Source organism: Carassius auratus, chromosome 17, assembly GCF_003368295.1.
Source record: "Carassius auratus strain Wakin chromosome 17, ASM336829v1, whole genome shotgun sequence".
Taxonomy (NCBI): domain Eukaryota; kingdom Metazoa; phylum Chordata; class Actinopteri; order Cypriniformes; family Cyprinidae; genus Carassius; species Carassius auratus.
Window position 1 is genome coordinate 13,241,921 of NC_039259.1, and position 26,677 is coordinate 13,268,597.

General features: G+C 36.0%; 1 protein-coding gene across 1 annotated transcript in view; it reads left to right on the top strand.

Moving 5' to 3' along the window:
• Window positions 1-19,626: 19,626 nt before the first annotated feature.
• plekhh1 (pleckstrin homology domain containing, family H (with MyTH4 domain) member 1) overlaps window positions 19,627-26,677 on the top strand; it is a 38,377-nt gene continuing 31,326 nt past the window's right edge. The window contains exon 1 of the mRNA XM_026285913.1: window positions 19,627-19,902. The gene's annotated coding sequence lies outside the window, so the exon portion shown is untranslated. The remainder of the gene's footprint in view (window positions 19,903-26,677) is intronic.

Below are 26,677 nucleotides of genomic sequence, written 5' to 3' on the forward strand. Positions count from 1 at the left end.
GATCTAAAAAACTGAATACTGGGATTCCTGTACAAATTTGTGATGTTGCAATAGAAGCCCTTACAGTGTATGAACATCTATACACATGGTAAAAACATAACAGGTATTACACTAAGCCAAACAGTTCAATGCGACTGAAACCAGCAAGGACTCAACAATGGGCAAAAAGCTTCCCAGATTTGAACTGTTGATGTTTAGAGTTTTTCAGGCTGTTGTTTTTGTCTTTCTTTCTCTCTCCATCAAAGGTTAGAGGTCAGAGCTGGAAATCTCTATGCTCCAGCAACCTATGTCTTCACATCCGTCTTCATTAACCGTCTGGAACTCGTCAATCTGCAAAAACGTCCGCGTCTCTCGCTCCCAACAAACAACACACACGGTTCACTACTGTGAGCTACCAGCCGACATATTTGTGCTAAATCTATATAGATAGCCAGTCACTTGTTATGAAAAGGTCAGATTGTCTACATACCTTTGCATCCACTTCTGTATTCAGAATAACTCACAGAGATCATCTTTAGTTGCTAAGGCTTATACTTAAATAACATACATAAACTTTTGGTTTGTAACTTGTCCAGCACTGTTTGTGCAACAAACATGAATTATATCTCTAATTGTGTGCATGTTTTATCAAGAAGTATTCTATTACATTTCAAAGTGAGTATGTTTACAATTTTTGCTGTTGGACAAAATAAGAACTAAAATCTAGAATATCATGGAAACGTGGGTCAGTAAGGGGTTAAAACAATCCCCTGGCAACCACCCACATTACTCCCTTGCAACAACGTCCAAGTATATTTTCAAGTATAGACCAATTTTCACTTTTAACTAGTTGCTTATTAGCATGCCTATCGTTAGAAAAAGTTGTAGTTAATAGTTTGTTAATAACGAGAATTGGACCTTAAAATAAAGTGTGACCTAATATTGTTATATACATAAGTACATAAAAAGTAGACAAAAATATACACACTTGTTATTAGTTTGAAAGAAGTCATTGCACAGCTGAATAAATGTCTTTTTTTGTAAGAGCTAGAATCATGGCAGGGTGTTTAGCATGCGAAAGCACTCACATTTTCTTCAGAAAACATTACATCTAACTGCCTGAAGCTGCAGGTAAGTTGAATATGACAGACAGGGAAGGCCGTGGTGAAAGGCTGTTCATCGAGCTAAGATAAACACTTAATGAAAGGAGATTCACCAGTATGGGGGTAAACCGATGACAGAAAGATAACAAAGATTGGAGAGAGAGAATGAATGAGAGAACTCGGAGCCGTGACTTGGCTGAACTTACTGTGAACTGTGCCAGATTTATTTTCCCCAGCCTTTCTCTCTCCCACTGGGAGCCGGATTTATACGACTCCTTCTCTGTATGTGTGATTTGGGGGGCGAAGCCGCAAAGGCTCGTGGGAGGCAGGCAGGAGGAAAAAGGGATGATGGGGATTTGGGGGGTCTTTTGTTTATGGCTTCACCACAAAAACACGTCTCTCTACCTGTGGCTCTAATTCATTCTCTCAAACTCTCTCTGCTGAGCAATCAGGACTAAACACCTCTGCTTATAGACCTGGGTTCCCCCAGAGTAGTAAATGTGTATCTTCTGCCATCATTCATCATTGTATTGTATTCATAAGGAAAGAGGTCACTGGCTTAGGCTGGGGGTAATGAGTGTACGAGTTTCAGTGGGGTGAGAAGGTCTAGTGTTTGTCTCTGGGTAATAGGTGTCGAATGATATTGAAAGACCCTCCACCCACCTTTCACCATGTAAGCCTGTGGTGTGATTGGACAGAGTTGGACATGTGCATGTGCGTTTATGTGTATCTGAGAGAGGAAAACTTCTAATGTGCAAGCGAATAGTGTATAAAGAACCTAAGGAAAACTCGATTACTTGCATCATCAATGAAGATTTGTATATTTTGTGCAGTTGCCATGTACTGATTATACAGTAAACAACAATAATTTTTCAATTTGCATATTGTTCATCCTAAATAGTAGGCAAGATTAGAATTAACATCTCAAATGCCATACCATTTAAATTTTTTGTTGTTGAAAGTCTTCTTTCCTAATGTTGCACAATCTAATGTAGTAATATGCAAGATTGGAATTAATGCATCCTAAGCGATATTATGTTGAACAATTTTGCAAAGTTGTCCAGTGATATTCACTATATCCAATGTGAATCCAAGTATGCTTTTAAAGCTAATGCTACCCATAAAACCTAACACAAAAGAAGAGTTTGTGAGTATTATCTTTCCAATTTCTTCAAGTGTGAGGCCAGGCTGGATACGTTGGGGTTTTTTTTATATCAAAATGGGTAAAATGAAATAATAATGCATTTGAACCCTACTGAAAAATTAAATAAAATAAAAACCATCACAGAAGTCAACTATTAACTATTAAAACCATTAAAAAATTATTAAAAAATGGTTTAATGTAGAGTGTTTTGGGACATTAACAATTTAGTGGTTTTTAATAGAAGGTGATGAACAACCAGTAAAAATCCACAAGGACCAGTTTCCATTAAAACCATTACAATTCCCATTATAATCAGTAAAATTATTACAAAAACTGTGATGGTTCATATTGTTTTGTTTTGTTTTGTTTTTTAGCAGAGAAGAAATGGCTTTAGCTAAAAGCTAATGCTAATGCTAACATAAACAATACCTGAGGTGTGTGAAATGTCAAGGCGCTTACTTTATCTTAGTGTATGTCAAAATTGTGTACATTCATCTGTGAAGTAAATATTTTATATCCAATGTACAATGTGAATTGGGATACAGGGATGACAATCGTCAGTTTTGAGGCTGGCTGTGAATGAAAATGAAATGGCCGTGTTCACTGAACAAAAAGTTAAACACACTTGAAATGACTTCAGTTATTCTGCACAGACACACTCAAGCACACCTATACACCCAGGGGAAGTGAAGCGCATAAAAGGGCCAATGGTTGAATAGAAGAACATAGTGCAACACCCATTTGAACATAAACAGGGGATCTCCTTACAGAACAGACCACATCCAGCAGCGCTGGGAAAGGTGGATGAGGTCAGGGCACTTTTCATTGGTAGAAAGGAATAAAAAAAAAAATAATTAATTACTGTAATTACAACCAAAAGCCTTCATTCTCTCATTTAAACAGTGAAAGAGAAAGGTGGGGTGCTTGTCTCTAGCTGAATGCAGCACACACATGCTCGTGGCACACTTACACACATGCCAACAAAAACACACGCGGCGTACACACATGCACAGGCATGCAGATTCACTGGCAGGCATTGGCTTGTTGACACACATGATATATATCCTAACACACACAAATACACACACCACACACAGAGGAATTTTTCATCTTTCTCTCTTTCTTGGAGCCTCAATTGCTTCATTATTATGAGTGATGTGGTAAGTGTCAGGGAGCGAGTCCGATGTATGAAGTCTGTGTCTCCATGTCTTCTACTTGCTGTTTGTTTTTCTGTCTTGCTGTGTCCCCTCATGGGCTTCAACACAGCCCAGTACAAGCCCTGATAAAGAGACTTGTTGAGTGAATGCCGAGTTCCCAAGTATAAGTCATTTTAAGAGAGTCAATTGAAAATGTTTAATTTACAGTATTTTGTGATAATATATAGGACAGTAGACAGTAAATACTCCAGCTAATGTGCTTTCAATATATACACACACACACACACACACACACCTTAAAATACTTAAGTCTGAGAATCTTGTTGACATTTGTGTGCTGGGGATTGGATGGTTTACATGTTGTAAATCTAAACGTCAAACTATATGATCTGATGCAGGTAAATTTATGGTGAGCTACATGGCTCTGTCTAAGGACCTTTGATGTTCTCTTCAGCACGCTCCCAGTAGCTGATATCATTAGGAAACCTGGCATACATACTAAGAGAAGAACACGCTTTGCATACATGATGTGGATAACTTAATCATGTGTTTATATCTTTAAGATTATGATGGATTGTTTGCTGGTTTCCCCAAAGTGATCTTAAAAAAAGCGGTTGAAAATGCAGCAGCATTCTTACCAGTCCTAGAGAGTTTGAAGCACATTAGCCCAATCTTACACATAAATGTACCATCTCAACTTCTTCTTTCTTTTTTTTCTTTTTTTTAAATGATCACGTTGCTAAAATGACAAAATATCTTTCTAATAAGTGCTGACCAACAGAAGAAGGGTTCCCGTACAAAATCTTGGTTCCTCCAAAGTTTTCTTCCTCATTCTATCCTTATCATCTGAGGGGCTTTATTTAACATTGTCGTCCTTTCCTTGCTCGCCTGGAACACTGATCCTTGGAAAGCTACTTTGTGACAATTATTGTGAAACGCAAAAAAAAAAAAAAAAACAGAAATGCTGTCTTTAGTTTTTTCTGCAATTGTATCATAAACCTCACCAGCTTATTAAACTGTTAAATCACTCTGACAAGCCTTTATCTACTTCTTTTCATAGAAAATCACTGACAATTAGCACCTTTTACATGTATATTTATTTTTGTCATACATCCTCGTTCCAAAAGAAGTGGCACCTTCACAGTGAAGTTCACACAGTGTTCTAGTTAACCTACTAAGCAGCATTCCAGTTTTTCTCTACCTGTCAGTTACAACCATTAAGAACAACACAAGTTCAGAGTTACAATTATTATTGAAAATCCCTGTAGGCAAACATTTCATATTCTCAACACAATGCTGCTTGTGTATGGATACATAACCTGCTTGTGAGACATGCGGACTAACATAGATCGCAAAGACTAAAGCACAGCACCTTGCCACATTGTTTGCACAGGGTGGCATACACTTGAGCCTATATTTCACTCTAAGCCAACCATGAAACTCTACAGATGCTAATTTTGCCCTTTGCTAATGGAACAGCTAATCCCGAGTGCACATGGTTATGTGCTTTCTAAACGGATTCCCCTGGGCCTGGGTTTGTTTCACAAGATACCGGGTTAGATAGGAAGACTGTGTATCACTGTCAAATCATTCAGTCTGTTGTTGAGTTGTGGTTAGATTTACAAGAGTGTTGAAAGTAGCTCATTACAAGCTGGATGTTTGTGGGCTAATAAACTAGCATGGAGCTTAGATGTCACCTGCCGGACACAATGAGAACTGCAGGCTTTCTCCTTTTGGCCATTTTATTGATGGGGTTAAAGAGGACACAGGTAACAATAGGGAGAAAAAGACGGGACACACTTATCTGCATTGTTACCTTGCATTTGCATTACAAAGGATTGACTTTTCATAACATGTTTTGCTTTTAAATGTTCCCCGATTTGGATTTGGCATTGAAACCTGAGTATATGGGTCAGGTCGCTGTTGTTATTTAAAGGTCTTTGTATTAAAAGCTGTGTAAATACATTAGTAATGTATTTTTACTGTTTATGCTCACAGTTGTTGGCTTTTACTTTTTACAAAGACAAATAATGTCCCGCACCCATACGGTGGGCCTTTATGCTCTTTTTGCCCTTAGAGTATAGAGCTAATTTATATTCTGTTACCCACTCAGCCCATTTTCCACTCTATTTCTTCTCCCTGCTCTTCTTCGTCTCTCACACCCCTGGCCAGCACAGCAGCTGTGGGGCAGATGTGAAAACGGTTGCATATGAGAACAGGTTTGGCATTTATTCCCCCCACCAAAACCACAGTATAGTGCTTCGTCAATCCAAAAACCTTTAGTTTCCCCAATCATGCTGGTTTTCGGTTTACTTACAGATGATTCTGGATCGCTGAGACGTCTGTTGGTGGAATTATTTGGGCTTAAGGAAGCTGACAGCCACCCATGTGTTGTTTGGGCTTGGCTGGGCGATCAACAACATGAATGTTTATAAATGGGGCATTTTGGAGAGTTAGATTTCCATAAGAAGCAGAAGTAAGGTTGCAAAATCTGGTGTTTACATGGAGTGGCCATGTTACAGCCGTCTACTGTAGACATCTAGTTTAGATACGCCTGCTGGGGAATCAACCGCTAATGTGTGTGAATGTAGTTTGAGCGTGCTGAATTCATGAGCGGGTTTCATTAGACTTTTACATTAATAAATTATATAAAATCCTTAAACATGAGACACTTAGCCTGCATTATATAATAATAATGAACCTTTAATACAAAAAAAGAAAAGAAAGTATTTGTTTTTATTCTGTTTTAGCATATTTTTTACACTTATGTCAAGTTTCTACATCTATATTGAAAATATGCAACTGCAATAACACAAAATACACTATACAAAATATTCTAGATACAATCAAAAACCATTTCTTATGCGGTAAATATTTATTATTTTATATATATTTGAACCTAAAATCAGGTTTTTAAAAAAAGTACTTATTTCTTATTAACATTATATACTTTTAAAGAATATATTTAGTATATTTAACTGAATATAATGATTTCAGACATGTAATGTGTTGAAATAAATGAAAACGTATCATTTATATATGTTAATGTCTTAGCTGAACTATAAAGAGGGGACCGACTTAAATCAACCAACTTAAATAAATCTTAAGTACATCTTTGTTAGTAATTTCATACTTCATTGATTGAACAAGAGATTGTTAAAACAATGATTTCAAATGTACTTGAAATCATTTTATTTTACACAGTAAAACATGTTTATTTGAAATTATAACCATATAAATTTTTTAAAAGGTGTACTTCGTGGTGTTAAACACAGTCAGAAAAGTGTACACTCGTTGTCACGTACGGTGATACAAGAAACACAGGAGAGATCCAAATGCAGGTGCGAGGTTTATTTGAGGGGCAATCCAAAAGAGTAAACAGTCCAGGCAGGGTCAAAAACCAGAAATTCCAAAAACATAAAAACAAACAAAAACACACGGGAAGAGCAGACTCTGGAAAGTAACATTCATACGACAAGGACTCCATGACAAAGACTCAAACAGACCGGGTATAAATACACAGAAGGATAATGGGGAAACTGGAGACAGGTGGGGAACAATCAATTAACTAAAACAAGGAGGAAGGTGACCAAATAAGGGAACAGGAAGTGATAAGATGACAGACACCGTGGGAACGGAGGACACCCAGGGAACACAACCCAGACACTGTGACACTCGTAAAGTACTCTTAAGTGGCCTTTTATTTTATTAATATGATATTATCTGCAGGTCTGCTTTTGTTTGTTCTTTAGCAATATAAGATTAAGGTACACTTCAAGTGCACTTCGAGTACAGTTGCACACACATCTTTTTAACTTATTACAGTCATTAAGTCAAAGTTAATAGCGATGCCTCAGCACTGCTAATAACTCATAAGTATCAATGTGTTGTGTAGGTGTACATGTGAACAGTCTAAAACAAGCACATACCTTACTGTCAGTGAAAATGAACAGGGTACGGCATCGGACGCACAAGTTCCTCCATCATTATACAGACAACAAGACGCTGATGTGTCCCCTTCACTCAGTGAAATGAATGGACAATATAACTGTAATTAGTCTTTGATCAAAGTGTCTGTTACCCAATACGAAGAGACACTGCAAGGGGGCAGTGTGTCTCTTCCCATTCTTTGACACAGTTGAGAATGAATGGGGCCAGTTGATGCTGGGGTCATGGCCCTGGCCCCGTTGTGCAACATATAGTCTCTTTATAAATAAGAAAAGATGTCCGTTTGAATCCACTCTCATGAACTGTATTTCCTGGAATAAAGACTAGTGTATTTGTTTCTTTTCTTGTTCAAAGCTGGGGGAGGAGGGCTGTGGGATGACGGGGGTCCTTTTATTTTGTTTGAGTCAAAGTAGGAAGTAGCATTCAAGAATAAATACTGTTGACTACAAAAGAGAAAGAGAATAAAAACAAAAAAGACTGAGAGCGAGTGTTTTTTTTTTTTTAAGGCTGGTCACAGCTGACAAAAGAAAAGACACAAGAGACAGGACAGAGAGACTGTTTTTGATTCTCAGTAAACATATCAGTCTGTTCATACTTCTTTTCCTTTCCATTCCAAACATCCTCCTTATATAAATAGACTACAGGGTATACTTGAATTTCAGCTCAGTTAAACATTTAATATACTTTTGTAATCGTTTTTAGGAGAAAAATACAATTGATTTCTGTACCAAAGGCATGCATGCATATAAATGGCAACAAAGGAGGGTTTGATGGTACACTGAGAGTAAATGGACAAAAAGCAGAGCCACAAACAAGACACAACTATCACGTTTTTCCGTTTGGGTATCGTTGCTCCCCGTGGTAAATAACAGACTTGGTTATAAATAAAAGAATGAAACACAGCTGGTTTGGCCTAAGTCATTCATGCAAGATACACGGCAGAGGGAAGAAAGGTATTTAAATGGATTTATTTGGTAATGAAAATATGATCAGGTTTCATTCCATTATAGAACCTTTCTCCCAAAAACGAATCATTTAAAATTGAAGTTGGCAGAATCTGACATAAATGTGTTCTCAATTTTGCTTGCTCGTTATTTTTTTTTAGCTATGAATGGTGGTACTTCACACACAAACAACACACAGTCATTTTTAATCAATAACTTATAATATATATAAAATACTTTGAATTATTTCTGACAACATGCCCTGACGTGATTTTGACACCTCTTTACTGAAGTATAGGTGTCTTCCTCTAATAACAATGAAACATGCAAACATATATAAGACAAAATAATAAATGATTATAAGATAAATAAATGTGACAAACGGTTAAGTGGAATGTGAATATGAGAAAATAATATTAAGGATACATTTGTAATATAATGACAAAATATCCAGAAAAAACGCATTTTCTATAAATGTTACAGTTTTTATTTTATTATTATTATTATTATTATTGTGGTATTGTAATTTTAGGGAAGTAAAAACAGTCTACTGATGAAACTGAAGTGTGGGACACAGGTGCAAACAATCAGCAGTAATAAAGAAGAAACACAGGAAACAGGAACAGAGTAAATCTTCAAGCTAAAAGTCCAAAAATCAAACAAAAGCCCGAAGCTACAGAATACATTACTTTTAGTTTTAGTTTTTTAGCCCAAAGATCTAAAAGAGGAAGGCAAGGATGCCACTGAGTACATTTTATTTCCATTATAATTACAGTTCCATTAAATATCCTATTCTGTGGTTTATGCTTTTACCTCACAAGTTCACTTTAAGTGTATTTTGTGAAATATTGGGTTCATATTCTTTTAAGTAGGCCTTTTTGTTTCCACACAGGACATGCAACACAGGACAATCCTACTGTTTTTGTCTGCCTTTCTCTCTCTCTCTCTTTCTCTCTTTACAAGTCATGCACATAAAGTCTACCATGTCATCTCAACACTATTTTAAATTATGTATTGTGTTTGATAATATTGTGTGGTCAAAATGACATAATATTTTTTGCATAATCTTACAAAATTACAGCACAACACACAACCGACAGACAGCTCCTTGACAGCATTAGCTCCACATTGTGGATGTTTTTGGTAATACACTAGCGTAATATTAAGATTAATTTATAAAATGATAAAAAGACTGAGCGTCTTGTCTTCCCGGCCACTCCAACTCTACAGTATGACTTCACCATCCAGTTAGGTTCATTAACAAATACTGTACCTCATCAAGTTCGGACAGAAATCTTGGTTTAATCTTTGAAGACCAGCTGACTTTCAAAGACCACACTGCAAAAACTGCTAGATCTTGCAGGTTTGCATCGCACAACATCAGAAAGATCAGGCCATTCCAAACGGAGCATGCTGCACAACTTCTTGTTGATGCATGATGAGCTTATTTGAACGAGTATGATGAACACATCCTGTGTCCGTTTGCCTCTTTAAGATGAATTGATTGATGGACAGTAGTCAACATTTGAAGTGGATCAAAAAGGCTGAATCTCGACTACTGTATTCCCCAATTGTAAGTCACTTCGGATAAAAGCCTCTGGTAAATGAAGAAGTGTAAATATAAATGTAGATTAAACAGATTAACCACATTTTTTTTATTTAACAGCAGAGGGCAGCATATGATGAAAATGTTGCTTTACAGTGACTGAACCTCTGGAGTCCCTCTAGTGACACACACAAGTGCTCTGTATCAAAACCACGCTTTCTTTGGTGTTTCACAGTGTGTTTGGTCTTATCCTTGATGCAGAATTACATCAGTCAGGCCAAGCATTAGTCAAAAAAGCTACACACACAACACACCCTCATAATGTTGTGTCATATTACACTTCCTTCCAATTCTTTCCTTTTTTCTTTAAGGTATTGTTGTTTTTGAATTATTTCTTCAAAGTACAATTGGTCACTTAAATAGGATTTAACAAGCCATAAAGCTACTCAAAAGTGACAGTAATAAAAAACAGCCGCCAGAAGAATCCACTCTGAGAAATTGCTTAAGGGCCACGTTTCTCATGCTATAGTCTCTCAACAAGCAAAGTGTTTCTGCCACATTTACACATTTATGAGATCGACTGAACTGTTACACACGCACACAGGCCAGACTTGTTTTTTAGCCCTTCTGCACTGTAAAATGCGCAGATTTGTGTCTCCTCCCCCAGAGTTTATTCCATCTGTGTATGTCTGCTAAAGCCATCACTGCTACCCCCATCCATCCAAATACACCAGCGCTGTCTCTCACTCAATGATTTGCCTTCAGTACCTCTGACTGACTCTGTGGGGGTCATCCCTTACATTTTTTGGTGAAAAATTGTAGGTCTTATAACTGTATAATTAAAAAAGTCAATGATAGATGCAATGATACAGAAACTATGAGGAAAGAAAGAAAGAAAGCTTGTGCTTTTTTTTTGTTGTTGTTGTTGCCAATTGGTCAGATATTTTGTGATGCAAAGTTTGGGGTAAGTTGAAGAAAAATTAAAGGGGGGGGGGATGAAAAGCTATTTCATGCATACTGAGTTTTTTACACTGTTAAAGAGTTGGATTCCCATGCTAAACATGGACGAAGTTTCAAAAATTAAGTTTGTACGGTTTGTCACAAGTTTCGGAAAGTTTTTTTCGAGTATGGGTCTGTGTGAGGTTAGATGGAGCGGAATTTCCTTATATGGGTCCTAAGGGCACGTCTGCCGGAAGAGCGCGTGCTCCCGTATAGCACAGCACTGACTGAGAGCACAACAGATATTCACTGATCAGAGCGAGAGACCGAATTGTCACAAAAGAAGTGTGTTTTTGGTTGCCAGGGCAAGACAACCCTGCACAGATTACCCCCCCCCAAAAAAAAAAACAGCATTAAGGGACCAGTGGATGGAGTTTATTTTTACAGAGCATCAACGGAGTTGTGCAAGTGTTTGTGTTTGTTCCCTGCATTTCGAAGATGCTTGTTTTACAAACAAGGCCCAGTTTGACGACGGATTTGCGTATAGTTTATTTCTTAAGGATGATGCAGTCCCAACGAAAAAGGGTCACGATGGTGTGTTGGAACCACAGGCGGTGAATAAAACTGCTTCAAATATCTCTGTGTTGTTAACTGTTATCAAACTGCACTTTCCACATGTACACCTTAAAAAAAAAAAAAAAAGACGACATAAAATGGAACTTAGTCATTTTCCAAAACCGCTAAGCAAATATATACAGTTTCAATACATACTACATGACGTCCTGCTGTAGTCGTTGCTGCTGCTCTTGTTAAATTTCAGCCTCTTGATCTGATCCTGGATCATAAATATACGCTGAATCTGACTGTTAGCCATGGTTGGTTTTGGTTGGTTTTGTCCTCACGGTAATGTCACTCACAGCTTCCAAACGCTCTCAACGCAAAAGCCTACTGGCGCTCGTGATTCTTTAGCTCCGCCCACACGTCACGCCTCCAGTCGGTCGTGTTTTTCCGGGAGAAATCGGTACAGACTATCTTTCTCTAATAAATATAATAAAACTAAAGACTTTTTGGAGTTATGAAGGATGCAGTACTACTCTATAGGTATTCATATTTTCTTATTCTTAATATAAAATTACTTTATAAAATATATAAAAAAAAAAAAAAAACTGTTACTTCAAATTCTAACATTACTATTTTACTGTATTTTTGACCAATTAAATGTAGCTTTTGTAAGCATATTAAGCACTATTTTTATATTTACAATAAAATATAATAAAATAATAAAGTAAAATAAAATAATAAAAATGATCACTTTCTTCAATTCCACATTGCTATTGTTATCTTTTTGCATATGCTGGACATCTTCTGTTGAATTTATTCACAGGTACTTTTCTGTAATTTGACATAATTAGCATGAAAAAGAGCTTACTTTCAAAAACTCAAAATACTTTTGAACCAATAAAACTTCAAATAAGGATAAAATAAAACTAAAATAAGTCAAATAAATGAATTAAAAATCATAAGAACAACATTTCATATATTTATACATACCCTTTATATTTTAGAAAATATAGTCTTTGCATTCATAAAGTTTGAAAACCTGGCCATCTCAGTCATGACAGTAACACTGAATCAATAAACTCTCCACTATGCAAACTGCCCACACACCTAATGAAGCATTATTTTTAGAGGCATAAGCCAAGAGTGAATCAAACTATCATAAAATGACAGGAGTGATAGAATGGTCAAAGTCATCTGTGATTCAATCAGTCAGATTTTCAGATATAACAAATATTACATATGAAACACATAATATGCCTGACAAAAGCAAAGAGTACTGGACAAGGAGGTGATGTCTTATGAATTTGTTTGATGTGAATTGTAAATAACAATATGATTTTTTTTTTAAAAAAAGAAAAAAAACAAGTATGCATGAAGGTCAGCTTGTTATAAGTTTATTTGCAAAAACTGATATCTCAGTTTTTATTTATTTTCATAAATCATTTTTTTTAGCTATTATTTAATCAAAACAACCCAGCTGGAGTTTGATTGATATGAATTGGAATGCAAGTTAATAATAATAAAAATAAAAAAAAACATAATTTTGTAAATAAATAAATTCTACATTATTCACAAATGAGATCATACAAACTGAATTGCATGAGATTGTGCTGAGAACCTCTGAGAAACATCTTTTTTTGTTTTTCTCTGTTTTCCATGTCTGAAAGCCAAATGTTGAGGTGTTGAGTGTGAGGTCCTGTGGGACTTTACAGTATTGCAACAAATCTGTGATTTCTCTCTCTCTCTCTCTCTCTCTCTCTCTCTCTCTCTCTCTCTTTCCATCTACAGTCTTGAAAACAGGTGGAGGACTGGATGAGAGAGACTGTGAATCTGTGTGGACTTCACACCTCCTTGCTAGCATACACATTCAAACACAGTTTTTCCTCTTTTTCATTTCCAGACTTAAAACCTAAAAGAAAAGAAAAAGGCAATTTTTGCTGTTGGTATGAACAGGCTTTTTTAACCAATGTACTATTTTAAAATAATGATAGCGCAATTTTAAAATGATTTCAATGATTTCTAATTGCAGCAAAGCACCCCCGAACACTGTGTGTGTGTGTGTGTGTGTGTGTGTGTGTGTGTGTCAGACATTGTGCCTTAAAATGCCTTATACACACAAACACAAGTAAAAACAGCAATATTGTGAAATATTATTACAATATAAACTAACAGTTGTCTATTGTAATATGCTGCAAAGTGTAATTTATTCCTGTGATGGCAAAGCTAAATTTTCAATACTCCAGTCTTCAGTGTCACATGATCCTTTACAAATCATTCTAATACAGTATGCTTATATTGTACTTCATAATATGCTGAAATCCTCAATATGTAATATTTTTGATCAAATAAATACAGCTTTGATGGGCGAGACTTAAAAACGACATAAAAAATACATAAAAAAATCATAATAATCGCAAACTTTTGAATAGTATTACACACACACACACACACACACACTAGGTGGTGTCAGGTAATTTGGTGCCTAATAATTTTAGATTCATAACCATACATTTCATTAACTGATGTACTGTTAATATATACCAAGCACCAAGCACTATAATAATAATAGGTGTTTAAAAAAAAAGGCACATGATTAAAGTTCATACCCGCAACCAGCATAACTGTGATAATATTTTACTATGCACGTACATAAAATGTCATAAATAAACTTATATGGTAATTCATATAAGTTTGCAATAAATTGACGTGTTGTACTGTCAATGTAAAATAGATAAATTAAAGATAATTTGAAGATAAACACATTTTGTTTTACTCTAGCATTTTCCATTCTCTTTCTGTTAAAATGCCGAACTTTTTTTACAGCATGTTTGGGGGTTGCTTTGGCTTAGACACCTTCAGTCAGTCAGAGAGACAGTAATCCACAAGATTTAGGAGAGCATTCGAGCTGAGCTCTGTGTGTGTATGCTATAATTTTCAAGAGAGTCAGAGCTTAGGGAGATATTTAGATATTCAAACATAAGACACACGCACACACACACACACACACACACACACACACACACACACACACATAGAGAGGGAGGCCTACAGAGACATGGATACAATCAGAGCTCAGTAAAATACAGTGGAAGGTTCAGAAATAAGGGGCTTGTGAGAATGTGATAAACAGCCATCAGTTCTGCAGTCTGTGATTTGAGGACAAGTGTCTGGCCACATGTCCATGGACTCTATCCAGATAATATGGACCTGTACTGATCCTTTTATTATCCAGCATCAATCCCAGCAGGCAAGGCATACACATAGTTTTAAGACAATACATCTTAAACAAATGTTCAGTTAAGCCAATGTGCTGTTATCGGATTTTATACTGTATATTGTGAGTCTATTATTCAATTCTAAACAACGTGTTGCATCTGAAAGAATTTTTGCCAGACTTTCCCTCGCAGTTTGACATACAGTCTAACAATGTTTGTTTTTCCTGCACTATTTGTGCTATGAACATGAATGGTATGTGGCTTGTTGATGATCATACCAATGTCTACAGTCATACAAATAAAAAACATGATCATTTTTGATGACAGAACCAACCCCCCACCCCACCCCGAAAAATTCAAATAGAAACACTAATTTAATAATTAGAATGTAATCATTTTTTTATTAAATTAAACACATATTAATTACAAAAAATGTATTAGCCTTAAAATGTTGTATTTTATACAATACATATTTAAAAACACGACTAGACAGTGATAACATTAAACAATTTCAATTTGTGGTTTACCTATAGAACTCCGACAAATGCAACATAAAACCTCAATAAAGTCAAACTAGAAAACTGAAATCTGAAAACTAAACTACTTAACTAACTAAAAATGCAAGTTAAAATAAGAAAAGTAAAATAAACAGGAATAAAATCGAATTAAAATTCAAAACTTAGCAGATCAGATTTGATAAATCATGTATGTAGGAATATAACAGAATATGCATTCTTTTGATTGTAAGAAACCACCCAGCAATACCATAGCATTAATATATTACTGTTGTTTTAAAAACTAATAAAAATTGACTATTGGATCTTAACACATCCCATGCCATGTAAAATCCATTTTGGTTCCGAATAAAATATTTGATTGTTTAGAAACTAGAAATGTGACTTGGCAACTGTAGCTGACCTTCACCTGCTGTACTCACGTTCAGAGAAAGACAGCCAGAGCTAGTCAAGAAGAGAAAATTGATAACAAGGAATACATATTGTGATTTAGCCAATGGAATCACAAGTGAATGTATCACCTTTGATGCTAATGGCAATCCTCAGATTCTTTGGGCCTGGGCTGCTGCTACATGCTGTTGCTGTTAAACATGGTTTACACTAGTTTCTCCATTTAAAAAAAAGGAGTTTCCATCACGATCCACTCCCACTGAGGTTCCAGAGAGGCTGGCCAAATGGCAATAAAATCCTCGCCGGACAGCAGAGAGGGAGTGGAAGACACAGAAACAAGTTATGGAAAGAGAATAAGTGAATTCCAAATGGCATTTTTGCTCCTTTGAAGGTCACAGCAAGAAGGAGACACTGTCCAAAGTGCCACTGGAATTAGAAGTGAGGCCTTTAGCCACTGTTGTAGTCAGAACCAGTTTATATGTTTAAGACTGAGACCAGAAGAGGGTCCAGTTCAAATTAAGAAAGATTCCCGACATTTTGGTCAGGTCTTCGGGTCTAAACTTCAAGTCAGAGTCTAAGATGTTCTTGGTCTTGTTCTGGGTCTGAGTCCAAGATCATATTTTTATGGTATTGGTTTTGGTCCTCAAGTTCAAATCCATGACTACATTTTCACTATACTAGTTTTGGGCCTGGAGACAGAGTCTAACACCCTATTTTCAAGGTCTTGGTCTTGGATCTCATGTGCAAGTCCAAGACCATATTTTTGTGGTGTTGGTTTTGCTCCTTAAGTTCATGTTTTCATGGTCTTGGTCTTTGAGTCCAAATCTAAGACTATATTCTATTGTTCTGGTCTTGGTCCTTGAGAGAGATTCCAAGATCATGTTTTCATTGTCTTAGTCCTTAAGTCTTAGACATATTTTTCATGAATTTGGTCTTGGTGCTCGAGACAGAGCCCAAGATCATACTTACATGGTTTCGGTCTTGGTCCTCAAGACCATGTCCAAGAACCTAATTTTCATGGTGCTGTTCCTTGAATTTGAGTCAGTGACCATATTTTCTATGGTCTTGGTTCTCGAGACCATATTTTCATATCTTGGTCTTCGAGACAGAGTCCAAGATTGTATTTTCATGGTCTTGGTCCTTGAGTTCAAGTCTAAGATCATAATTTCATGGTTCTGGTCTTGGTCTTCAAGACCAAGTCCAAGAATCTAATTTTCATGCTGCTGTTCCTTGATTTAGAGTCAGTGACCATATTTTCTATGGTCTTGGTGTTCGAGTCTAAATCTAAGACCATATTTACATGGTCGTGGTCAGTCCTGGGTTTGATGGTCTTGGTCTTTTGACTCAGACTCAACCCTGTTGTTTTTTTCTAATTCACTATGAAAACTAAGTTAATTTATTTGAGATATGCACTCAGGAACTCTGTGGAAGAAATTCCTTACATACAATATTTACATATTTATAGTTGTTTGATCACACCAAGAAAGTTAGATGAAAAAGTTTTATTTGCAACATTTTTTACAGCTATAAGCATGCATGAATGTTACTGTTAGGTATTCAAAGGATTACATATGAGATGCCCTGCATCACTTCAAGAGCTTTCCAGAGTAAGTAGGGCCTAGTCATGCTCACTTTCGAATGGAATTCAGTCTGTGTGGTTTTTAAAGTTACTGTGCAAGGTGATGACAGTGGAAATGTGAGTAGAGGGTATGTCAGTCCACTACTGCATCTGCTTGTGTTTAACAGAATCACTTTAACTTAAAAATACATAACCTACACGTGAACAGACTGACATTTGTGCTCACACAAATATTTTCACTCCAAAAAACTTTATTTTAATTTTTTTTTTCTCTTTTTCCAGGTAGTCCGCAGTCAAGTGAATCATTACATGCTGAGTTGTCATGGTTTGTTTTGACTGAGGGCAGTGGAGCTCTCTCTCTCTCTCTCTCGCTCTCTCTCTCTTCCACATTTGTTTTAAGGAATGTTCCAGGTTTAAAGTATATGAGAAAAGTCCATAAAAATATGTTCCAATGTACTGTGTTTATATGAAGGAATTGTATTGATTTTATTGAATTTAATGGAACATTTTACTGGTAATCTTCTGCCAGGAGATTATCTGCTTTTCAATATATTAATTCTATTCACATATTTAGGTTTTTATATATGTGCATGGTGTTACATTCATTCTATTCAGAAAATTACACTATATAGGCTATATTTTTTATGATGGTTCATGAGACTGTGTGAATTTCCTCTTGGAGGTCAATAAAGTTATAATTTATGCATTTGTTTTTGTCTGTGTTTATACATCTCTGTGCATCAAATGCATGCAGATGTAACATACATTGCTATTAACACTCACTGTGAAATGTTGCAATAATTTACAGAGACAATAAAATATTAAATGTGCAAGAATGACTTCAGTTCTCCATCGGCTGCAGTGGTTCATGACAGAGCAGTCACGTTTTTGTACTGCACACAACAGGGTGCGGTTAACAATTACCTCAACATTACATGCTTTACACACACACTGGAGGCATGGAGAAAGAGATTGGGACAGAGAGAGAGAAAGATGTGGCTTGCCTGTCCTCTTATTTTAATCCAAACATCTGCAGCAGACCCCAAAGTTAAATTTTGGACTTTATATACTGTGTTGCTCTGTAAAACCACAGAAAATAATCCACAAAATAACCATAACCCATAATGCTGGAAATGTAATAAAGCTGATAATGGCATTACATGCAGCTGCACTGTAGGTGACCATATGATGTCTTATGAGAAAAACAGTGAAAAAACAGTGTTCAGCATATCAGGATACACAGTCTTTTGACTGGCAAATGAAAGATAAAATCCTGAATCCAAAGTTCCTGCATAGCATAATATTTTTTTCCATGAAGGTTAAAATTTTGATTGAGCACATTGATTGCACATTGACTGGACTGCATGCTGCAAAAAAGTTTCTGCTACATGAATAGAATTTCTAACTTGTTTTGGGAGCTAAAGCTCAAGAGGTAGATTTTCTTTTCTTTCTTTCTTTTTTTTTTTTTTTTTTATAAAGGAAGCCAATTAAAGCATGCAGACTCTCCTCACAAACTTCATAATTGCACTCCTACAAACATTTTATTGGCCTGTAATGATTCGTTATAACTGCAAACGTTCACACTATACTTAAGCAGCATGAACATTTCGGCTGGCACTACTTGGCAAGGATTTTCAATTATTTCGTATATCAGGACTTTAACACAGATATTATGCTATACAGTCTCTGTAATCTCTGTTCCTTAACCATCACTTTTGAGAACTGATGTCTTTTTTTGTTGTTGTTGTAAATATTGAAATAAAAATTAGGAATTAAATGATAATTTTAATTATTTGGAAGTAAAGTGGTTGCCACACTTCACTTTTAAATTGATAGAATGTTTTTTTTTTTTTTTTGTTTTTTTTTCTTTTCTTTTTTTTTCATGAGAATAGGATATTTTTGTTTTACAGTATTGATAGTTTGCAACACAGTGTAATGGTACTAGTTTTAATTTTCAATTTCTTAATTTTTATTTTTATTTCAGGGTGACAATTTCTTTGTGAGATTCCTCCTCAAAGTTCCATCCAAAATCTTTTCACCCAAATTACACAGGAGTGAGTCAGAAAACTTTGAACACTTCAGAGTGGGACAGTAGTGGACCCTGATGCAATTTCCTGTGTGTTCAGGGCATACACACCGACACGCACAGAGTAGTGATTCGGTAAATAGAATCGGTTCTTTTGAACAATTTATTTAAATGAACCAGAACAAAAATGAGTGGTTCTTTTACGTCATCACGTTGTGCCTAACATCCCGCCTTGGCACATTACAGGCATATACAGTACATATATAACACGCATTGTTTTTACTTATTTATTTTACCGATTTAATTTTAATACCTGCCATGTGTCCCAGTTCAGTTTGTTGTGAGTCATGATTCATAAAAAACATCAAGTAAACAGACTACGTTTTATTTGTATGTCCATTTGCATTCCTGTTATTAGTACAAAGTAGATTACTTTTAACTCAATCAGTCATATATTAGAATCTTTTCTAATGTTGTCACTGTCCGCTTGGGTTTTCGTCTCATTGGTAGCAAACGATTCATTTTAAAGATTCGATTCAATAGATAGATTCGTTCGCGAATCGGACATGGCTAACCGAAAGGGGGTTTGGTTCCAGCCGTAATCTGACCCAAGCACTCGGCTCTTTAAAGGAATAAAGGATGAATTTACTGAATGGAGATCCGCTGCAACGTCTGCTGAGTTTAGAACAGGACTGAGAGCTCTAAAAGACGGAGAATTAAAGTTTTGGAGGAGCCACTTTTGAGAGCGTTTGTGAAGTTTGGAGGCGTAGCACAGCGATGTGATGTGATGTGATCTACCGGCTCTGAAAACATTAAAGTGAAAATCTCGGGCGGTCAAGAGAAGGGCAGTCACAAGGTATGATCATGGGTAGGCTGCATAGGACACGAGGATACTATGGTTTGGCTCGTGGCATGTGTCATCATGTTTAATGTCTTCATGATTCACATATGTCAAACTGCAGTGTTAGTTGGGATGTTCAAGGGGTCCATATAAGTTAATGTTGACATTTTCCAGTCTGATACACCTGTGCGTTGTGCCCATTTTTGGACAAAAGTAATTCCAGCAGTGCCTACACGTCCTATCTCTGTTTCTAGGAGTAGGTTAATCAGTGCATTAAAAAGTTGTGTGTTTCTGTATGTTAAATAAATAGTAATGGAAGAGCAATGATGCAGTCTGCAACCAGCCTCTGGTCGCTCGTGCTGTTAACAGTTGATAAAACACTCTATGAAGTATTTCTTGAGAGTGTCTATGCATGTTTCGTTCCCAGTACATTTGTGCTCACGTGGAGTTTTTGGTTATAATGAATGAGTTTGATCACAGTTGGACCTCATACACACAGGGCTGCACAATAAAGTCACGAGTAAATGCTTATAGTAGTTTAATAAACCCTAAATATTCTCTTCTCTCTCTTAGATATTTACACATTATTACAGTGCTTGCAAAGTAGCACTGTTGATATTATTCAAAAATGCTTCTTCTTAATTTAACATGACTCTATCTAGTATATTCAATCACTTGAATGCACTTCTTTTATGGTGTACATGTTTTCAGTTTTTAAATTATTATTTTAAAAAAAAATTCTGTGTGGCCTTAAGTTTTTTTTTTTTAAATGTCTAGCTGGTATAACTTGCTTAGGAAGAAAGCCAAAGTGCTTATTATTTCTTGAAATATAAGTAATAGATAGATAGATAGATAGATAGATAGATAGATAGATAGATAGATAGATAGATAGATAGATAGATAGATAGATCAAATTTGTTTTCTATAAAATCAGTGTGGTATTATCAATTATTAAATTATCATAAAATATGAAATATTTGGACCTTTTTAATAATATGATAATAATCTTATTTCAGGTGATCAGTTGTTAAATGGTAGAATATCAAGAAAATAATGATGTTCAGGATTCTTAAGGAATATAATAATATTAAAACTGTTATATTTGTAAAAACATTTTATTACCTTGAAATGTATATTACATTCTATTATTATTACTTTCATTATTTGTTAACTGTGTTATAAATTACTAAAAATTGTTATTACTTTTTACTTGATAGTTATACTACATGCCACTGAATCAACATTTGTTTAAAAAATGGTGTTTATAAAAGTTTTTTCGAAAATGTGTGAAACTGCATTTTCTTCTAGATTTTGAAATGTCTTCTGTTTTACGATCTAAGACTTCTTTATCTGTCATTGATCCTTTTATCTCTTAACTTCTAGCCCTCGCACTCACGCACAAGAAGTCACGTGCTGAATGACACGACAACAAATGCTGTTTAATTTGTATAAAACCAAAGCATAAAACCTAAGCTTACCTAAAACTTCTATTGCTGTCTTGCAAGCACTGTTATTTTCTTCACCAAATAAAGTTTTCTCTTCATCCTGTATCAGTCAACACTTTCTGAGGGAGGCTGCGGTGTGTAGGTGATGTTTACACCTCAGCGTGGAGGAATGTCATAGGCTGCTCCAGCTGATAATGACTGTGGCCAGTTTACAGAAGCCTGTTATTAGGCTGAATACAAAGCTTCCTGTAGACCAGAGAAGAAGAGTATTGGAGAGATGAGCTGCAGGAGATCTACAGCTGTTAGGAACTCTCTGTGATTCATGTAATCCAGTCTATTTATTCCACTAAGTGGGTGTTGTATTCCACAGCAGATGCTCTCACCCCAAATATGACATATCTGGAGGCTCAGGCTGTGGTGATGTGCTATATTCAGTGGCAGCGTTTGCTGTCATTGATGGCTGTAGACTAACTTGCATCTTATTTAGTTGTTTTATGGTCCAGTGGCATGGTTTACTAGCATAAACTGCTTTAAACTGGTTTATCTGGTCGTCTAGCTCTGCCAGATGCTGCTGGGTTCCTGGCCTTCCTGGCTGATTTAATAGTAAACCGAAACCTCTCTAAAACCACCAAAACAGGGTTTGAGACCAGACGATAGCATTGTAGCCTATTTATTTATTTCCCCCTCCAGAAACCTTGAGAGGAACCAATGTTTTATGACCTTCTCATGAGTTATAGTAATTAAAGCTTTACAGTACAATAGAGCTAGAAAGCATCAGTATGGTTTAAGGCTGGTTTATCTGGTCTTTAAGCCTGGCTAAGCTTGTTTTAAGCTGGTGTAACTGCCAGTTAATACGCCAGCTGTTTTAAAAGTACTCAAAACCTCTTTAGAACCATCATAGCAGACTAGGAGACTACAGCTTTTTATTATTTTATTTTTTTCCAACCAGAAACCTTGGAAGGCCTGGCCAATCTGGTTTTAAACTGATCTGACTGGTACCCAAAACCTCTAAAATCATCACAACAGGTTTGGAGACCAGACGATGGTGTTTTTTATTTATTTTTTTTACCAGAAAGCTTGGAAGGAATTAAGCTTCTCAGGTATTCTAGTGAGTTGCACCGATTAAAGCTTTTCAGGGAGTCAGAAAGAATGGTTTGAGATGGCTTAGGTAGTCTTCCAGCCTGGCCAAGCTGGTCTTAAGCTAGTGTAACTGGTCTCTTTGCTTGACCAGATGATTTAAAGTACTCAAAACTTCTCTAAAACCATTAAAACGGGCTTGGAGAGCATAAAGTGGCATTTCAATTCTGTTTTCACCAGAAACATTGGGAAGAATCAACCTTCTTATGAGTTGTACTTAATCTTTACAGAGCCAGCAGGCCTTAAGCTAGTTTAACTGGTCTCTTTGACTGACCAGTTGACTTAAGATTTCCCAAAACCACTTCTTGACCTCATCAAAACAGGATATTTTTTTCTCCATCAGAAACTTTGGAGGAACCAAACTTCTCAGACCTTCTCAAAAGGTTAAAACTGTACAGAGAAGTAGAATGACTCAGAAAGCATCTGCAAGGAGGAATGAATCCTATTTAGCTGTTTTCTGTCGAACAGCTACTTTGAGTTAGTCAAACAGACATTCAGACCTCCAAAGCTGATGTTATGGGTGGCCATAAATTGTTGCACAGACACCAAATGGAAACTTTGTGGCAGGCTGGAACAAAAGATGTCAGGCTAGCTTAAGTTGCATGCGGTGGCCTTTCTTTTGAGATATATAGTCCGTGCAAGAGCAAAGAGTTGGAAAGCTCACTGACTGCTCGCTCCAACCTGTAATAGCTACTTTAACTATTCATTCCGACGATCACACACGCAGACATGATATCATATAGCACCGCACATCATTTTTTATTTGAAGATAAATGCAGCAGTAATAGGACTCAAAAGTCATTGATTGGCTTTAAATTGAGTTGATTGTAATAGCAGAAACACACTTGCGCGTGTGCACACATACACCACAAGCTGACCCAGACATACCTTTTTTTTTCCTGCTGATTTGAGTAATTCGGATGGGATGCCAAAGTCTTGGAAAACCAGTTTGGTCTTGACAGAGACAATCCAGAAAAACAACAAGGGGATTTCACACGACTGTTGCGATGATATCATTTAATCACCTAATCGCTTACATCACCGCAGCTGCACGCTCAGCAGAGATCTAGGGTGTGTGCGCGTGTGGGTACATAAAATAGAGTTTCAAAATGATATTCATTTTATTGGAATAACAGAAGAGGTTCTGTTTTATTGAATGATGCACCAGAGAATTGTCCTGGTTTCCCACTGGCTTTTCATGACCTTCACACACATTGCTGTTTTTTAATTTCACATAGCCTTTTTCATTGGTTTATGAGATTTAGTCTTTCCCCTGCTACACTGTTTAACAGAGATCATATTCTCTACGTGTCATTTATAAAAATATACTGAGTATAGCAAATAACAGACTTTTTCGGCATTAAAAGCTATAGTTTGGTGTGAATTTCTGGTTTTTTTATTTGATGTCATGCATTCGCTGATATTTATAGGCCTGTTTTGTTTGAGATTTATGGGAGCTTTCATGGTGGCTTGATCTTTTGAGTAGGCGATAAGTCTGTGCAAAATTGAATTAATTCATTAAATATAATGATAAAAAAAAATATATATATATATATATAATCAATCAATAATAGAAAAAATAATCATTCAGTCTTAAAATATTTGTTTTGGTTGTGAAATGGATTAAATTTGACCAAACTTCCATAAAAAAAAAACGTACTAAAACGCATTTACTCACTAAATAAAAATAAATAATAAATGATATTTTGATCTATACTATACTTTGATCTATCACACTTTCATATATTCAGGATGTGACAATGATGGTGAAACTTTAAAGATTGTGATCGTTATTGTTATATTAACTGAATTGTTTTAATTTTACATTATTGTGAATATGTTGGGAGTATTTGATAAAATGGTGCGACCAGCCATTCAAGGGGGAAAAAAGTATCCGTGACTCTGAAAGTATAGTTAGAGAAAAGTGCATCTTTATGGATTATGATTATAATGTTTTTGTTTTCGATTTGTTTTATTTTATTAAGTAGTCATTTAAAGGTTTCTATAGATATAGTTGTCATGTCTGTGAGCAAGATTTCACTGAATTTTTGTACTCCTTTTAAAGGCGACATGGCAGAAAGTGCAACGTTTTGTTGATATTGTGAGTGTACACAAATAAAAGATAAACCCTTTACAGTTACGAATGATTACTCTTACCTCTATGAGCAAAAATGACGGTGTATCCACTGAAAAAATGCAAGTGATCGCACTGGCACCTCCAGGTCCTGAAGCGTCTCCGCACAAACTATTGGATATAGCCTTATTTATCTGGGTCTAACGTTAAAAACTAAAACCTATATTTAACAGACAAAAAATGTTCCAAACGTTTTTTCAAATTAACTTAATAAAAAAAGAAACCAAATACGATCACTTTGCTATTACATACAAAACGGAACTATTTTAATAGCTGAAATAGTGGTATAAGCTGTTTAACTGTACCAATAATAGAACATCCCTTCATTCAGACACAGTGGAAGATCTGATAAGAATCAGTGTAGAGGGGCCAAGTCTGGAAGATTTTGAAGCTAGAGAGAGTGTGGCCAGCTGGTTTAGCCAAGGCCATAGGTCAAGAAGGCCAAACTACAGGAGTTGGCCATCCGATGGGCATGTGACTGCAATGGAGGATAGTCCATAAGACATTGAGCCATGAAATGTTAGTGTAGAGTGCTTGAGTTTTGAATATGTCCAACTCAAGGCATATGGGGGAAGAGTATAGTGACTCTTTCTCTTCTCTTTCTCTTCTCTTCCTCCCTTCCCCCCGTCAAACAAGGCAAGGGTGCACAATGCCTTGTTTCTCACAACATTAGCACGGAGGCTTCAGGGGCAAATGGATTATTTGCATGTTGCTGTCATATTTGGCAGTACAAGTCGACGTGGGCTGAGCTAGCAGAAACATTGGCTTAATTTGACCTCTCTTTCTGATGGCCATTCCTGCCTCTTCTAGTTTCCCAAACCTCAGGTTTTGACTTCAGTCAAGTCCGTACATAACTGGACAGAGAGTTATAGCATTTTGGTCAGCTAGTGGAATCTCTCTGTGCGCCGCTTCTGTAATTTGTCAGCAGGGCTGTAGTTACGACCATGCTAATTGTAGAGTGCAACATGGCGCAGTTGTGCCGCTCTGCAGTTTAAATGTCTGCCGCGCCGGAGACTTCTGGTGTCAGTCCGTCTCATTTACCATTTCACTTCCAACACCACAGCTAGCTTTCCTTTATTGTCTGTTACAAGGATCGTTATATTGTCCAGACGCTAACTGTTACGGCTTTGTCGTCTGTCAAAAACTGCTTTTTGTTGGGACTTGAAATTTTGAAATGTTTTCTTTTACTTTGTTGTCCACCATCCTGTAATGTGAGTTTTATTTTTCCCACCATCTGAATAGGGATGTTATATTTAGCCATTTTCTGACTTTGGGGTTAGTGCGTATTTATGACAGGCTACATTTAAACTCTACTAACAAGATGATCTACAGCTCGTACACCCCGGTGCTTTGATTAGATACACCACAGGACTCTGAGAGCCTTTGTCATAGCAGTTGTGCAGATCGTGCTAGGGTCAGTGGCATAAAAAATGTCTGTGATTAAAAAAAAAAAAAAAAAAAAAAAAAATATATATATATATATATATATATATATATTAGAAACTTTAGTAAAACACAAATGGCAAGTTCTCAGAAATGTACTCTTTATATTATTGGTTATATAAAAAAAAAAAACAGTTAATGTTTGTCATGCAGTGTAACCATAAAATATAATAACAAATTTCAGACTTACTCATTATCTTATAATAATTAATATTTTTTAAAATAAATAAATAAATACATTTTTAATTATTTGTATAATAAAAAAAAAATCATATATGACTATATTTTTGGGGAGTTGCACCACATGACATTTTGCAACCTGAACTAATCTTGCCTTGTCATAAAAAGGTCAGATTATCTGCTAATTTATAAGAATAAGACTTAGTGATACACCATCATCAGCCTCTCTATCATATCATTTTTCATTTGAGTTTTTTTTCTGCATGTTTTTGCATTTTGGGTGCTCCATGTGACAGTGATTTGGCAGCTATTAATGAGCAACAGCGATGGAATTTTGTTAAAATATTCTCCCAAATGCTTTCCCCCAAGAAATACAAGATCATGCTAAACAGGGTTGAAGAATTTTATTATTTAAATATATAAAATCATTTGTTGCATCAGACTGTTGTAA